Source organism: Cherax quadricarinatus, chromosome 5 (genome assembly GCF_038502225.1).
Source record: "Cherax quadricarinatus isolate ZL_2023a chromosome 5, ASM3850222v1, whole genome shotgun sequence".
NCBI classification, from domain to species: domain Eukaryota; kingdom Metazoa; phylum Arthropoda; class Malacostraca; order Decapoda; family Parastacidae; genus Cherax; species Cherax quadricarinatus.
Window position 1 is genome coordinate 22,437,050 of NC_091296.1, and position 18,997 is coordinate 22,456,046.

The following is an 18,997-nucleotide window of genomic DNA, read 5'->3' on the forward strand; positions in this document are numbered from 1 at the left end:
TACCATTTTCTTGCGTTACAAGTTTCATTTCTGCTGTCGCAGTCGACGTCGTCTTCTCTGCTTGCCTGAAATTCTATAGATTCTGATATTTCATTTTACTACCAACAGTATCACTGGGATCGTGGAGAAGTTTTAGGGGACTTTTAACATTTAATACTTTAATGATGGGTTATCATTGTTGCTGTTTATATTAACTTGTGATTGTATTTGTGTTCTGTGTTTGTGTTTATTGCTTTTATTTTTTGTTAATTTTAGCTTTATTTTTATTGTGTATGTTCTATATGATTTTTTTTTTTTTGCATGGTCATGAGTGCTGAGTGACCTACACGATCGAAATGTTCTTTAATTATCACTACCAGCATCAGCAGCAGGAACTTAAATGCCGAATATCTTCTACTGTTGCTATCTTTAGTACTATTGTTGTAAGTTTTCCTTTATATTCTTAATGTTTATCCCTATACACCTAGTTTCAGCACCCGTATACAACCCACCACCAAACAGGAGACCCAAAATGAAATATGATAAATTCAGGCAAGTAAAAAAAATCGTAGAAAAAGGGGGACCTAAGCAGCAAAAAACTGGGAAAGGGGTGATCCTATGCAATTACAATTATGACAAGATTAAGTGTTGAAAAGGGGACCTTCATGGAGGCCATGAGGAGACATTCATGAGTCGACACATCAAGAAATCAAAGAGGACGAGAGGAGTCGGTGAACCAGCAAGGCATTACTTAGCAATTTCTCTAAAATAAATCAAACGTAGAAATGATGAACTGTTTAGTCCCCAGAGAAACAAATGGTTAATGTGCATTGATGTATAACGTGGTCACAAAGGAGGGGAAAAAAGATAAACCAAAGATAGTGACTTAACATGTTGAAGTGATAATCGAAAACATGTGAAAGTTCCTAGTAAACAAGGAGACACTCATCTCCATGGACACAAACCACAATAAATTACTGATTTTTTCATTTAAATGTACCTGAAGAGAAAGACAATTATCCCAGCACAAGCAGTATAACAATACACGGAAAATATCAGTCCCTTCACGAGGAGTGCCTTGAGAATATATATATATATATATATATATATATATATATATATATATATATATATATATATATATATATATATATATATATATATATATATATAATGTGCCGAATAGGCAAAACTTGTGATTTTGGCTTAAATAGCAACGCTCTTCTTGCCGAATAAGGCAAGCGAAAATTTGTGTATGCAGTAATTTCGCAAAAATCATTCAGAACCTAACGAAAAATACATAATTCATTGTCTTTTCTTATTATTAAATTACTGTAATCTTATCTAAAATATATTGAGTTGGATTAGGCTAAATTAAATTGCGCTTGTTATAATAAGGTTAGGTAAGTTTTTTAAGGTTCTTTTGGTACAAAATTATTTAATTTTTTACATTAACATAAATGAAAAAATATATCTTTAAACGTATGAGAGAAAATTTTAGAAAGGACTTAATTTTAAATGAGTTCTTGCTAATAGATTAATTGTACCTCTTCGACACGACATATATATATATATATATATATATATATATATATATATATATATATATATATATATATATATATATATATATATATATATATAAATATATATATATATGTGTGTGTACTCACCTATTTGTGGTTGCAGGGGTCGAGTCACAGCTCCTGGCCCCGCCTCTTCGCTGATTGCTACTAGGTCCTCTCTCTCCCTGCCCCATGAGCTCTATCATACCTCGCCTTAAAACTATGTATGGTTCCTGCCTCCATTACATCACTTTCTAGGCTATTCCATGGCCTGACTACTCTATGACTGAAGAAATACTTCCTAACATCCCTTTGATTCATCTGAGTCTTCAACTTCCAATTCTGACCTCTTGTGTCTGTGTCCCATCTCTGGAACATCCCGTCTTTGTCTACCTCGTCTATTCCGCGCAGTATTTTATATGTCGTTATCATGTCTCCCCTGACCCTCCTGTCCTCCAGTGTCGTCAGGCCGATTTCCCTCAACCTTTCTTCATAGGACAATCCCCGTAGCTCTGGGACTAGTCTTGTTGCAAACCTTTGCACTTTCTCTAATTTCTTGACGTGCTTGACTAGGTGTGGATTCCAAACTGGTGCTGCATACTCCAGTATGGGCCTGACGTAGATGGTATACAGAGTCTTAAACGAATCCTTACTGAGGTATCGGAACGCTATCCGTAGGTTTGCCAGGCGCCCGTATGCTGCAGCAGTTATCTGATTGATGTGCGCCTCAGGAGATATGCTCGGTGTTATACTCACCCCCAGTGTGTGTGTGTGTGTGTGTGTGTGTGTCTGTGTCTGTCTCTGTATGTATTAATATACGTGTATATGTACATTTGTATGTATACTTGCTCATACATATATGCAGTCATTTATCAGGTGTGGTGTTGACTGGCTGTTCTCTTAATCAGCAACAAGATCACTGCCAACAAATGGTTGGCAGTGATCTTGAATAAAACACTTGAGACAGGAAGTCTGCCAGACACCTCGAAGACGACAAACGTAATTGCATTATTCAGCACAACAACATGTAGCCATCTAATTAAAAAAAACAGTTTCCCTTGTCAGTCAGCTGATGCATGGTTGTGAACTTAAAAACAAATGAGTGGAGGACCTGTAGAAAGTAGACTCATGGCATCGCACTAAAATTAGTTGAAGATTTAAAATTATCATGGTAAACATAAGAGATGACAAGGTGACAAAATCAGAAAATGTAATAGACAGGTGGACTGCAAGAAAGAATGCAAAGCAAAACTGCAAGGAAAACAGGATGGAGAGCTTACTTTGAGTGACCAAACATTATAATAAAGTGTGATCACTGGGGTTAGCCAAAGCTTGATCCTGAGTCCCTCACCGTTCTTGGTGTACATAAATGATCTGCCAGAGAAGATGGATTATTATATTGCAGTTCACGAGAACGACACAAAAATAATTAAAAAAAAAAATACAAATGAAGAATGCAGGAAACTCGAGGAAAACAGATTTTTTTAAGGAATTATGAATGATTTGCATATTTAAATATTGCCAGATAAAGTGAGGTGAATATTGTCGTAGGGGTGAGAGTATCGAGTGCAGTGTACTCTCTGGTAGAAGAGTATACCTATTAGTAAAAGCAATAGTAGGAGTACCTTAGCCATAGCATCAATCAGCAGCAGCAGTAGCACTATTAGGAACAGCAGTAATAACAGCATTACCTGTAACAGCACAAATAGCAGCACCATTATCACGCTGATGGTTCAGTACAAAAGAAGCAATATTTGTTTATCTATTACGAGCATGATTCGAGTGTCATGTCGAAATTCATTTATATATTGGCCAATATCCGCTCTTTATGTTCTGCACTGAACTCGTTTGTGATTAATTAAGTCTTGTGTTGCCTCCTCTAGCAACAGCATTACTCAAAGACACTTGGAAATCAAGCACTTATAACCCATTGGTTTGTAAGATTTTCTTATCATTATCGTCTCCCTCTATGTTTCCTTCTAAGTTTCTTGCTTTTTCTTCTTTCTCTTTAGAGTTAATTTCCTCTTCAATGTTTTTTAGTTTAAACTTTAGTTTTGATTAAAATTTCTAATAAAACTATGTTTGTTACTATTAAATTATGCTAGATGATGCTATAACTCGGAGGTATAATTATGTGATTCATGGTCACTAATTTTGTAAAGTATTTTGACTTAACTCATCGAGGACAGTGATACAACTTTATCACTGCCATAACTTGACCATGTACATAAAATGTTTTTTTGAGAACTCTGGGTAAATCCGATGAGTAGGATTGCTTAAATCTTTGAGTACATGGAGTAGATCCCTTAACGCCGTGTGATTGCTTAACCTCGTTGTGTACGATGACTTTACCCCCTTGTTCACGATAACTTAACCCCTTGAGGACGATCCCTTAACCCTTAGGTTATTAAGGCTAATCTCCTTGATTATTAGGTATCCCTAACGGGCGACCTTCAAGAGGTTGCTCGAGTTTTTTCTTCCTTCACTTTCGGAATAACAACACTTGTGCAAAGTCACTCTGGCCAGATTCTTGAGACACTTGGCGTGTGCAGGTGACTTACGACCGAAGTTGCTAAACCCATTCCCAGCACCTTGGAATGAAACCACGGAACGGGTGGAGTTTGAACCCGTGGCAAGTGAGGATAGCATGCCAACCTCCCTATGGTGTATAAATATACCTAGTTGGATGAATTTTATTGTAGCCAGCTGGCCCAGTGGCTAAGGCAATGGCTTGGAGTTTTACGACTCATTCGCCATTGGTTCAAACTTTACCCGTTCCGTGGTTTGTTTGCAATAGTGTTATTACGATTTCGTGAATTCCGGAATGGCTGGTAAAACTTCCAAACCCCTCAGTGGCGGAGCTTTAAACGTAACCCCCCCCCCCCCCCCAAAAAAAAAAAAAAAAATTATTCCTTAATACACTGACGGCGGAAAGTGAAATTCAAATATGTACGTGTATCCTTGACCATTTTAAGTGTAAAATAGTGTGAAGTTTTTATTCCCGTCAAATAACTTTTAGTACATTTCAGTGTACCTATATAGAGGAGGCTTAACTTCGGGAATGCGGGGATATCTTTTTCGGATCGCGCAGTGACCAAAATACGTCTAGTTTAATTAAGAATTTATCCATTGTTTGCCCCTAAGACATCGTCTTGAACTGGTTGATACCTCGCATTCGCAAGGTTAGGTTATTGTACTACAGAAGATAAGTTAGTGTTGTGGAAGTTACGTACCAAAAATCCTGCCTCTAGGATGAGCTTCAAATGGAGATGATCTCTTGTAGTTAGTTAATATTTTAGTTATAATGTTAATAAAATAATATAATCTTCAGTATAGTAGAGAGCGAAGCGAAAAATAATATACGGCGACTGTGCTGGGGAAGAGGAAAGAAGGCAGACCAAGGACGGTAGTAGGAAAAGGCGAGGAAGACTATAATTATCGAGAGAGAAAATCTTACCAACAATGGGCTAAAAGTGGTTGATTTCCAAATCTATTGGGGTAACCCGTAGCTTTCTTTACAAAGCAAGAAGGCAACACAAGACTTAATCACAAACGCAGAAGGCAACACTTGATCTCATTTCTCTTACAAGTGCAGAACATAAAGAGCAGGAAATTGCCTAACTTATTATTGAGTTTCGACATGACACTCGAAGCATGCTCGTGATAGACTAACAAATGGTTTTCTTTTATACTGGCACATCAGTGTCCTGGTGCTGCCGATGTTGATAATGATGCTTCTGCTGTTGATATGATATTAATAATAATGCTGCTGTTGATAATTGTGCCGCTTCTGATGATAATTGTCTGCTGCTGCTGTTGATAATGGTGTTGCCGTTGATAATTGTCTGCTGCTGCTGTTGATAATGGTGTTGCCGTTGATAATTGTCTGCTGCTGCTGTTGATAATGGTGTTGCCGTTGATAATTGTCTGCTGCTGCTGTTGATAATGGTGTTGCCGTGGATAATTGTCTGCTGCTGCTGTTGATAATGGTGTTGCCGTTGATAATTGTCTGCTGCTGCTGTTGATAATGGTGTTGCCGTTGATAATTGCCTGCTTCTGCTGTTGATAATGGTGTTGCCGTTGATAATTGTCTGCTGCTGCTGTTGATAATGGTGTTGCCGTTGATAATTGTTTGCTTCTGCTGTTGATAATGGTGTTGCCGTTGATAATTGCCTGCTGCTGCTGTTGATAATGGTGTTGCCGTTGATAATTGCCTGCTGCTGCTGTTGGCATTGGTGCTGCAACTGCTGCTGTTGATAATAGTGCTGCTACAGCTGTTGCTGTTGATAATGGTCCTCCTGCTATTGCTGTGAAGCTTCTAATGTGCAGCCCCGAACCTTCTGTAGTGCCGTTCAGAATAAAATAATAATGATAATAGCAATAATAATATTGCTCAGTTAATATTGCTCAGGTAACCACAAGCTAGACAAGTTCCTGAGGATTAATGCGAGTGACCTTCAAGGAGCAAGTCATCTGCTTTAAATCAAAAATCAAATTATTTCGTCGTAAATTTCCGTCTGTAGATGACTGGGATTACTGCCTTTATATTATAGCTGTATGTAACACCAGGAGAGAGCTGTATGTAATCTTGATAAATAATACAATAGGTTATTTAGGCTCTCTCAGATCCAGCTGACTTGTACTTTTTCTTCAGTGGTAGTTGATCTTTACTGTTTTGTTCCAGTGTTAGTTGATCTTCAGTTTTCCATTTGCAGTTGTTCTTCACTGTTTTTTTCCAGTGGCAGTTGTTCTTCGCTGTTTTTTCCAATGGCAGTTGTTCTTCACTGTTTTTTCAGTGACAGTTGATCTTCACTGTGTGTTTTTCTAGTGGCAGTTGATCTTTACTGCTTTACCAGTGGCAGTTAAGCTTAACTGTTTCCCATTGGTAGTTGACCTGAACTCGCTTGTCTTGCATGGTAAGATGCACACTAATTTGAAGGATAGCCCGAGGTAGATCAGGTGTGGTAGGCCAGATTCTTGACCGGTCTCTTGTTTAGCGACTTGTAAGGAGGCATCTGACTCTGTTGCCCCTAGCGCTTTCTCTCCCTTCCCCTTTAACCTTCCTCTTCCTTCCAATTCTCTTTCCACTTCTTTCTCCTCCCTTCCTTCCTCCTTCCTCCCTTCAGCCTTCCCCTAATCTTCCCCTCTTTCTGTCACCTCCACGATTGTCTTCTATTTCTTTTCTTCCGCTTTCTTCTTTTGCAGGTAAATACACAAACACACACACACACCTACCTACTTTCGGCCTTACTCACGTCCATACCCACACCCATACCCGTAGTCTTATCCACACACAAAAAAAAAAAAAAGACAAAGACGGAGGCATAAAAGGAGACAGTGAAGAAGATATAGGGGAGGGATAATGGGTGAGAGAGAGAGAGAGAGAGAGAGAGAGAGAGAGAGAGAGAGAGGTAATATAGGTTTACATGGATACTTAGGTGAAGTATTATGTACAAGCATTTATAAGCAAGTATTATTTAGTTTCCAACACCATGCTTATCTTTGATCACACTCCTCCCTCAGCATCTTCTCCCTCATCTCTTGTATCTCACCTGTCATCATCTCTCACCGTTCATCTCTCATGTGTCTGCACCACCCAAAAGGGATTGGGTGGTGCAGACAGATGCTGGTAGCTTCTTTGTTTTGAGCGTCGGTAACTACAGTCCCGAGTTCCAGGTCTGGAGACTTGAGTAGACAGTTTCTTTGCCCATTGTAGCGTTCACTGGGGAACCTAGTGGTTTGTATTGGATAGGGAATTAGCGTCTGCCTTATGAGCGTCGCCCTTCACGGTTCTGAAGGTGGATGAGGCAAGTTGCGACACCTCTCTCCTCTCTCTGCTGTTTTTTTAATAAATATATTTAATTTTATGAGGGCAAGCGGGGTGCTTTTTTCAAAGTTGGTGGCAGTCTGGGGTTCTGGCTATCCTGAAGCCAAACCAAACTCTAGGAAAGCTGCGATCTCTGACGATCGGCATCTGCAAGTTGTTGGACAGGATGTTGAATGTGTGTCTCGATTGGTATTTAGAGACGAAAGGCTGCATCTCCGGTACAGTTTGGCTTCCGTAAGTACTGGTGGACGATAGACCTTCTTTGGTTCGACTGGTTGGTGACATCCAGGAGGGTTTCTCCAATTTCTAAATGACACATCGTTCAAGGTGAGAGATCGTGTTATTCTCGGCAGTTTTCCTCTGGAAGAGAGAGGGAGGGTATGGATCCTACTAGGCGCTATTTTGAGCATCACATGTTTTTTTTATAGCCATGGATAGTGTGATCAGTGTTACCCATTGTGTGTGAAGGCCTTGTGCAGAATGTGGACGATCTTGAAGCGTACTGAATAACATCTACTTCCGGGGTGGCCTATCACCGAATTCAGGTGACAGTTTATGACATCACGGAGTGGGCTCCTACTACCGGATACCAGTTTTCCACTCAAAAGATGCCTGTCATTTTATCCGGTCCCAGGTTCGACAACCTGTTCACCAAGTATTATTCCATGGTGTGATCCCTATGAGCAGCAAGTGACATTTTGGGGGGAAAATCTTTGTCTCCTGACGTGGGCCTCTCATAAAATGCTCAAGGTGAATGTTCTGTAGGCACTAGACATTCTTAAGGTGCTATTACCGTATATGGGGGATAGGGGTAAATCTACAGAGAGTGCACCACATATTTACAACCATATGCCATTCCAAGCTGGGGTTATTTCTTCTGGATCTACTCCTTAGCCAACTCTTTATTGCTGTACTTGAATCCTGTGTTCCATGCTTTGCGTGTGTGTTGAGAGCCTCTATGTAGAGTTTGATGAGCTTTCCCTGGATCCCCTCCGCAAGAAGCTCGTCGGCCTACATGCCTATTTCAGGCTTGGCAAACTTCTGACAACCCAGCTTATACTGTGGTGTTTAGAGAAGGTAGGAGAGGGGGGGCACCCTTTGATCGTTATGCAAGATTTACTGTGTCGTTAGCACTCTCCTGGTTTGTGGCTTCGATGTTTATGTTCAGAGACGTTTGTTTTCTCCCCCTGCCCTCCTTGGACAGTGCCTGTGGTGTGTCCTTGTAAACAGTGAATGGGGACACCTAAGTGTCGATTGTCGGTGATGACCTTGACTAATTATTTGAAGTATGATTCGATTTATACTTAAAAGATAAAAGCCATTACTGAGAGGTAAAAAAAACGACAGTAGTGTTGGCTTTACTGTTATTTTTGGTGAGGACATGTATTACACACAGCTACCAAGAGTTGTGTTCACTGTAAAGCTTCACGCAATAATCGCTGCTGTCGATTACTGCTGGCCCAGTTGGTTCTCGGTTCACTCTCTGCCCAGTTTCCCAACGTGCTGTCTGTCCCGACCCACTATTCTTCCGTGCACTCTGTGCTCCAAAATATCTAGGAGTAATTAGCTCATCTCCGTGTGCTGCACAAGGATATGGAACTCTGTTGGTGCCGAGGCATCTCTGCAGAAGACTTTTTCCTCGGTGATTTCATGGGTTATATCCACAGACATATCCTTCAGGCGGTGGCAGGCCCAGTGTGCCCTACAGTGTGGCAGCAAGTTATACATTGGATTTTTGGTATTTCTCCTTGAACAAGAATTGTCACTTTGAGACGAATCTGCCGATTGAGGATTGGATACACACATTTCACTTGTTTATAGGTGCTCCCCCCCCCACCCTTCCCTTCCCTCTGTGTAGCTTGTGTCATGCTGATAACTGTGATACACAATTTGCCTCGTCATTGTATTTATAATTATCAAGGTGCCTGTACGGACCTCGGGGAACTTTTAATTAAGTTTTTAATTGATGATTATTTTATCTTGATATGATAGTATTTATTTGTATTGAGCGTTTGTTGTGAGCTTTTATTGATTGTTAATTTTAGCCTTTTTTATCTTTCATTCACCCCTCTCACCTCTCTCTCTCTCTCTCTCTCTCTCTCTCTCTCTCTCTCTCTCTCTCTCTCTCTCTCTCTCTCTCTCTCTCTCTCTCTCTCTCTCTCTCTCTCTCTCTCTCTCTCTTTTGTCACCTCTCTCTCATTGGTCACCTCTCTTTCCCCTGTCAATAATAATAATTATAATTATTGTGTATATTCACCTAATTGTGGCTGCAGGAGTCGAGTCTCTGCTCCTGGCCCCGCCTCTCTGCTGGTCGTTATTGTTTTCACTCTCCTGGCTGAGTGAGCCCTATCAAAGCTATTAAAGCTATGTATGGATTCTGCCGCAAATTAAAAATAATTATATTAAGTACATTATTTACGAGGATAAAAAAATGAATAGCGTGCGAAATGCAACGTGCGAAACTAAAGAACCAGAAAATGAAGGGGGAAAAAAAGATAATATACAACAGTCGGGGGCAAGAAAAAAAAAGTTTGGGGGAATTACGAAGAGAGAGGAAAAAAAGGCCATAAAATAGGTGAGAAGTGCATCAAATTATATGAATCGTCTCATAACTTTTCGCTCAGTGCTACTCTGGTGGTTACCTGCTTTGTGGGCCTGATAGTGTGACCCACCCATGATGGTGTGACCCACCCATTATGGTGTGACCCACCCATGATGGTGTGACCCACCCATTATGGTGTGACCCACTCATGGTGTAACTCACCCATGATGGTGTGACCTACCCATGATGGTGTGACCCACCCATGATGGTGTGACCCACTCATGGTGTAACCCACCCATGATGGTGTGACCTACCCATGATGGTGTGACCCACCCATGATGGTGTGACCCACTCATGGTGTAACTCACCCATGATGGTGTGACCTACCCATGATGGTGTGACCCACCCATGATGGTGTGACCCACTCATGGTGTAACCCACCCATGATGGTGTGACCCACCCATTATGGTGTGACCCACTCGTGTAACCCACCCATGATGGTGTGACCCACTCATGGTGTAACCCACCCATGATGGTGTGACCCACCCATGATGGTGTGACCCATCCATTATGGTGTGACCCACTCATGGTGTAACCCACCCATGATGGTGTGACCTACCCATGATGTGACCCACCCATGATGGTGTGACCCATCCATTATGGTGTGACCCACTCATGGTGTAACCCACCCATGATGGTGTGACCTACCCATGATGTGACCCACCCATGATGGTGTGACCCACCCATGATGGTGTGACCCACCCATGATGGTGTGGCCCACCCATGGTGTGACCCACCCATGATGGTGTGACCCACCCATGATGGTGTGACCCACCCATGATGGTGTGACCCACTCATGGTGTGACCCACCCATGGTGTGACCCACCCATGGTGGGGTGACCCACCCATGATGGTACTCATGATGGGGTGACCCATGATGGTACTCATGATGGGGTGACCCATGATGGGGGTGACCCACTCATGATGGGTTGATCCACCCATGATGGTACTCATGATGGGGGTGATCCAAACATGATGGTACTCATGATGGGGTGACCCACTCATGGGGTAACCTACCTATGAACTACTCATGGAGAGACCTACCCATGATGGTATTTGTGGATGACACCCATGATGTTACTCTTGGAGGGGTGACCTACCCTTGATGATATTCATGGGATAATCTACCCATGATTTACTAATGGGGTGACCTCATGATTTACCAATGGGATGACCTCACGATTTACTAATGGGGTGACCTACCCATGATTTACTCGTGGGGTGGCCCACCCATGATAGTACCAATGGGGGACCCACCCATCCATGATACTCATGGGGTGGCCCACCCATGATAGTACCAATGGGGGACCCACCCATGATGGTAGTCATAGGGTGGCCCACCCATGATCGTACTCATGGGGACACACCAATGATAGTACTCATAGGGGACCCACCCATGATAGTACTCATGGAGGACCCACCAATGATAGTACTCATGGGGGACCCCCATGATGGTACTACCTCCCATCACAACTAATTGTAGTAATGGTTATGTGAGGTTGTAGTGATGATTGTTGTAAAGTTGTAGTGTGGTCGTGATTGTGAGGTTGTAGTGGTGGTAATTGTCAGGTTGTAGCGGTGGTTGTACTGGTGGCTGTCATTGTTGTGAATTTGTAGTGATGGTTATGGTTGTTGTGAGATTTAGTGGTTGGTGATTGTTGTGAGGTTGTAGTAATGATCGTGATTGTTGTGAGGTTGTAAGAGGTGAAAGTGGTGGTTGTGATTGTTGAGATGTGATAGTGGTTATAGTTAATCGTCGATGGTAGTGGTTGTGTCAGTGGTGATAATTGATGGCGGTGGTTTCGCAGGTAATATGTGATGGTAGTTGTGCTGGTGGTGAAAGGTGATGTAGGTGTTAACTGGTGTGAGTTCCATACTGGTTCAACATACTCCAAGATGAACCTGAAATACGCCTTATGTTGTGTGGTGAATGACTCCTTGTTGAGGTTCCTTAAGGCTAATCTTAAGAGTTACCAGACGCGCACATGCTGTGGAGGCTATTCGGTTGCTGTGTGCCTCAGGTGATATGCTGAGAACTATGTTCACCCTAGAGGAAAGTTTGCAACTTTTATTCTCCTAAGCTTGTACTGTTTTCCAGTTTTCTTTTCTATTCTCCGATTTACATAGCTTTAAATTTGCAGGGATTGAATTCCAGTAGCCACTTGTCAGATTAATTCTGCAGCTTTTCCTGGTTCATTTGTAGTTTTTCCTGATTATCTTATGTTTGTGTTAACCTCGCTTGTTTTCCATCGTCTGCTATCAGGGATACATCTGACTCTCTTTCTTCAGTCAGGTTATTCACAAACTCAAGAAACAGCACCGGTTCCACCATTAACCCTTGTGAAATTCCGCTCGTCACACTTGCCCGTAAAGATACCTCTTCCTGGACAATCATTTGTTCCCTTACTGTTAAATACTCTTTGACTCACTGTAGCGCCTTCCCTGTTATTCCTGCCTCTAGCTTTTGCCCCGGCCTCTTGTACAGTACTGTACAGAACGAATTCTTGCAGTCGAAGAATGTGGATTATACCTATTCCTCTCTCTCTTTTGCCTAACTTTCGTTACCTCGTCATAGATCTCTAATAAATTTGCGAGGCAGGATTTACCATCTCATATTATGCTGGTTTATCAACCTGTTACTTTCTAAATGCTAGACTACTACTCACCCGATAATCTTTTTTATAACCTTGTATACTGTGCATGTTAGTGGCACTGGCCATTGTGTATTTGTGTAACTGCGTGCATGGTTTGACGGTGAGGAAGTGTAAAACAATTAACAGAGTTGTTTACAAAGTTGAAGGTTGGATGGCAGTCCCATGATTACAGTAAAGGCAAAAATTAGCACTGCAACATTTCGTTAACTCCACCACTTGGCTGGACAAAATACCACATCACTCCACCATTAGAGACCCACTGACCCTTCCGTGTAGGATTAATGTACCTTGTCGGCAACTTATCAAGTAATCAAACTCAAGTCTACATCCTGTTCACTGGATCAGAGAGACGGTATGTCTTACAACGCGTTTCAATTGTCATCACATTAAGAGAGTCGTTTCTGAAGTAGAATTCCCCTAATTGCCGCCTCTTCCCTACTTCTTGCAAGTTAGTGAAAGTGAATAACCTAGCATCATAGTTGCTAAAGAATGCGAAACTAACAAAAGATTGACTGGCAATTTAGTTCATAAAGAGTAAGGTGTCTTGAGCGTCTTGCTAGAAGCGTAAGGCTAGAGGCGCTCCTCCAGGGAAGTCAGGTGCCGCTCCTCAAATCTTGTACCCCTCCACGAGAAAATACAAATGTTATACTTAATAATGGTGTAATTAATGTTACATAATTTGTGTTAAATGTCCGATGTTATACATTGCAATAGAAGAATCCTTTTAAGTGCTAAGGCACTGCTTGTTAGTATGTTTAAAAGAAATTAGCGAGAAGAACAACATTTGTTCCACCTGCATTCTACTGTGAATTACGGTGAGCCAAGTTATCAGACATAAACAGAAAATAGTATAAAGAGAGTTGTGGCTGAAATTAGAATGACATATAAATATCAAGTCATATCAGCTGCTCCAAAAGTGAAGTCAGTTCCTGGTAATCTTCTTAGGTCAAAAAATAAAAGAAGAAATTTTCGATACACAAGATGTGATGTGAACAAGGAGGGAAAAAGGTAGAGAGTTAGTGATAACTTGTTATGGACATAACGACTGAGAAGAAAAAGAAAGAGAAAGAGAAGAGTTTGAGAAGTGTAAGAGTTAGGCGGGTGAGTTTATGTATCAGTCAGGGATGTGGTGCTCACAGCTCGGGGACAGATGGTTGGCCCACCTGCTTCCTACACTCTAATGGCTGCTTCATCTCCCACTTTTTGCTCACATATACCAGCTATTTTTACCTGCAGGTGATTAATGAGGCGAACATGTCTCGCCTTACCTGCACCACGAAAGGTTACTGCATCTCAACTTGTTCTTCCTGACCACTCTCTTGTAGCTTTACCAATAATATTATTATGTTTTAAGTTATATTTTTATGTGCTCCCCTTCCCCCAACCTCCCCTACCCTCCATTACCAACCTATTAGTGGCGACAGGTTTGTGTCGTGTGTATATATATTTATATATATATTATTGCATACATAAATTTTCACTTGCCCTATTCGGCAAAAAGTTCGTTGCTATTTAAGCCAAAATAGCAAGTTTTACTTATTCGGCACGATATATATATATATATATATATATATATATATATATATATATATATATATATATATATATATATATATATATATATATATATATATATATATATATATGTCGTGCCGAATAGGCAGAACTTGCGATCTTGGCTTAAATAGCAATGCTCATCTTGCCATATAGGACAAGCGAAAATTTCTGTATGCAATAATTTCGCCAAAATCATTGTGAACCTAACGAAAAAAATATATTTCACTGTGTTTGTTTAATATTAAATTATTGTAAACAAATATAAAATATATTTAGTTGGGTTAGGCTAAAATAAATTGTTCTTGTTATAATAAGGTTAGGTAAGTTTTCTAAGATTCTTTTGGTGCAAAATTAGAATTTTTACATTAACATTAATGAAAAAAATATATCGTTAAACGTATAAGATAAAATTTTAGAAAGGACTTAATTTTAAATGAGTTCTTGCTAATTGACCAGTTTTACATATTCGGCACGACATATATATATATATATATATATATATATATATATATATATATATATATATATATATATATATATATATATTGCTGCTTGTAGCAGCGATTCTCCCTGAACATCTTAGGGACAAGATTGGAGTCCGGGACCAAAAGTTTATTGATGGAGCCATGATCTGGGATAATCTAACGCGCTCTGAAACCAGACCTGCTCCCCCCAACAACTACAAACAGTCGCACTGGGTTGCCCAGTAGTGGAGAATATAGCCTCAACAGTGCTTCAGAGTGTGTCAAGGAAGGATAGAGCCCGCCTCCTGGCAGTGAGAGCTCATTCAGGGTACTTTCTGTTGGCTGTCCCTAACTCCAGCCTTGGCACACGCCTCGACCCACAGACCATCCGCATTGGTGTTGCCCTTCGACTTGCCGCCCCTATTCTCGCCGAACACAGGTGTATTTGTGGCAGTGAAGCAGCAGACGGGTTCGGGTACCATGGTCTGTGTGCCGTAAATCCGAGGGAAAGATTGCAAGATAGGAGTTTAATAACATTATCAAGAGGAGCCTCACAACAGCCGGATGCCCAGCAGCAAGGAAGCCACCCCAACTATGCAGATTTGGTGACAGCCAGAAGCGTCAAGATGGTATCACCCTTCAAGCCTGGACAGACGGTAAGTAGGTGGTGTGGGACTACTCATGTGCATCTACCTTGGCTGATACCTATCTCCAATACACCAAGGAGGGAGAAGGGGCAGCCGCCAGCTTCAGAGAGTCGCAAAAGTCTAGAAGATATGGAGAACTTGCCCATCATTATATGTTTGTTCCCATGGGCTCAGAGACCCTTGGCTCATGGGGAAAGAGTGCATCTAAGTTTCTTAAGGAGCTAGGCAAAAGCCTCATCAGGGTAACTTGGGATCCCAGGGCAGTTAGTTTTCTGTTCCAGCGACTCGGTGCGGCTGTTCAGAGGAGTAATGCATGCCGTATCTTGGGCACGCGCCCCAGCTCTGAGGAGCTGGATGAGATTTTCGCATTATAATCAATGATAAACATGTAACAGCATGTACTAGATATGTATCTCTCACACCTCAAGTACTGTATGTGCCATCTTTGTATCAGCAATGTATCGCTTAAATCTTATGTACCATATTATGTAATAAAACATATCTATTGGTAAAAAAGAGTTAAAAGATGGGGTGGTAGGAGAAGTGGAATATTCAAACGGCTTCAGGAAGAAATCCAAATATTCTTCCTTGAAGCCTTTTTATCCACTTCTCCGAGGCTATGGGTCCCACAATTTAAACCAGAGGCGGCCCCCATATATATATATACATATATATATATATATATATATATATATATATATATATATATATATATATATATATATATATATATATATATAATCACTTCATTCCCGTTACACTAAGTTTCATGGTTGTACCTGAATCATTGCAAATTTTGTTCCAAATTCGTTTGAAATTCATGTGGTTGCACTGAGAGAATAGTAAATGTACATGTAGAGGGATATCATTTCCAGTCTAGGGACAGGTTTACGTAAAGTATGGGAAAGTTCAAACAAATTTCTAGATTTCAGTAATGTATTTGACAAGGTACCCAGTCGAAGATTAATGCCCAAAATATAGGTTTATGGTAAAGGATACAATCTTATGCCTGGATTAATGACTGGCTCACAAGTAGGAAACAACGAGTGGTGATGAATGTAGTATCTGAGTGGCTAGACGTAGAGAGTGGAGTTCCTCAGGGAGTTAGTTCTTAGTCCTATCGTTTTCATATTGTATGTACAATAGGGAGCATTGAAAAAATGCAAATTTTACAGATGCAAGCTGGACTTTTCAGGCATTATTTGAATGGTCAAAACAAACTTCTGTGCAAAATTTCAGACCATTTCATGCCCATTTACCTTGCAGCATCGCGATCGACTTTTCGACAAATTATACACCATTGAAAACAATTAGTTATAATTTATTGGTTGTCAGGATAATAATCAAGTGTACATGGTTTATATCATTTTTGGTTGTGAAGATTGTATAATCAAATGTACATGAGTTATATCAATCATCTACTATTTAATTTTAAACTATTACAAGTTATAAGTGAAGAGTTCACTTTACTGGAAAATATTCTTACATCGTTGAGCTACAAGTGGAGAGAGTAGCAGGAATAGGACGGGAAAAACCAGACTACAAAACGGGGGACTACACAGGTATGATGAACTTCCTGCAAGACGTTCAGTGGGATATATCCATCTCTTGCCTTATGTCCAGTCACTTCAGTACAAGCTTCAGTCATCAATTTTATCCCTCTCTCAGCAGCTTGAGTGTTGTTTGGCCACTTAAGCACCTCCAGTGGAGTCTCAACAATTTTCAGAACCTGTTGATCTGACAGAGAATCAATGAAAGGAGGCTCAGTTTTGAGTTCAGTCTTCCAGTCATTCATGGGATAATAGTTCTTTGCTTGCTATTTAAGTTTGGGAATCAATACTTTTCTTGAGTTGACAGTAGGAGCCACATTGTCATTCTCTTCATGTTCACTGTCATCCTCATCATCAGTGTAGATTAACAAGTCCTTGTCAACAGCATCAGCAGAATCTTCTCCATCCTCATCAGAGCTCTCAGTACTTTCTTCTGTCTGCTGATTCTCTTCTTTAATTTTTCTTATCATTGAGACAGCTTTGTCTCTCACAGTCATGTCTTCATCAGCGCACATACCAAGAAGCAGCTGATCTGTGTGAGCAAAGTAGGAATTTCTTTGGACAGTCTTCTTTACTATCTTCTTTTCTTTACTGGTCAGATGTCTCATAAATTGCAGTGACTGGAAGACGATCTTTGGACCGTGTATGACATAAGAGTGCAGCCTGATGTGGAACCACATTGGAGCACTGAACTTCAAAATCATAATGACGACAGTTTTCAGCTCCTGATTAGGTCTTGATGTTGCCACATACAGCCTAAGGATCCGACTCCATAAAGTATTCCACCTTGACACACACGGTGCACCTGGTTCAAGAGCAGCCAAGTCATCATTAACCACACCTGTGATCACTCTTTTGCAAATCCTATACAAGTATTTCTGGTCCCAGGACAGATCCTCTGCCACCTTGTCATTCAGAGCAGGGAAATCAGTGAAATTGACTCACTGGAAAGCAACAACTGGCAGCTCAGACAGAGGATCCTTGAGTTGCTTACCAATGGGAAGCCTCCAATGTTCGGGACCACTTGGCTTACTGTCATAGTGGTAGAAAACAGCCCGGAGTGGCAGCTCATTTGTATGAAAATGACAGATGAAATAACAGACTGGATAACCAAGCAACATTTCAAGATGATGAATGGCTCCATTGTTAGCTCCAACATTTACTTTGGTTCCGTCACAACCAACACATACAACAGGCTGCCGAGTTAGCTTCTGTTCCACCAGAAATGTATAGATAGTCTTGGCAATCTCCTTTCCATGGCCTGACTTGGGAGTCACATGAGTGAGATATTCAGTGCCGGGCTCCACCATGATGGATTCCATTTCTTGGTTTTGTCATTCTTTGTCATTACACGAGTGGAGGTTTTCTTACCATTAAAATACAGTGATGTGACATTTTCCAAGTTTGCTAGCTCATTTTCTTGCATCTCTATTCGGTATTCGTGTCTGGCATCTTGTAACTTCTGTGGTCCAATAACTTTACTTTTGTTGTCCTTGGTGATAATGCCATAATCCATTAAGGTGGCGGCAGCAATGGCAGCTCCAGCATAATCACTGATCAAGTATCAGTCACAAGTGGCTGCCAGTGTGGGAAGTCTTGTTCTGTTCTGCTGTGACCTGCTGGCAGTCAGACCACTCAAGACATAGTCAGCATCAGTATCGACAGAAAGGCAATTTCTGGTATCATTTGAATTATCGTCAGAATTAGAAACTTCTCCAGCTGCCGGTTCACTCTTGTCTTTCCCCCATCTGCTTCCAGGCTCTGGGTATATCCTTCTCTTTTAACGTCACTCTATCCCACATCCTCGTTACTGTCATGTCAACACAGCCAATTTTCCTCTTCCTATCGCCTCTCTGGTCAAGGAGGAGCTGTACCTCACTTTTAGGAACTTTCACATCACAATTACAGGCCAGGTGGTATCAGTCACACTCCTTTATTTTGCAGCCTACATCTTGCCAGGAGGCAGCAGGACAGAAACAACTACATATATCAAACAACTTGTTCATTTCGTCCTGAAATGTAGCATTTTTGGAGACATTTTTGTTTTTATTAAGTTCTATTCCTCTACTGTACAATTTTCTCAATCTTTCCTCAGTAGTTTTCTGGCTGAGAATAGGAATAGTCTTTGTCTCCAATTGATTTCTGCCATAGT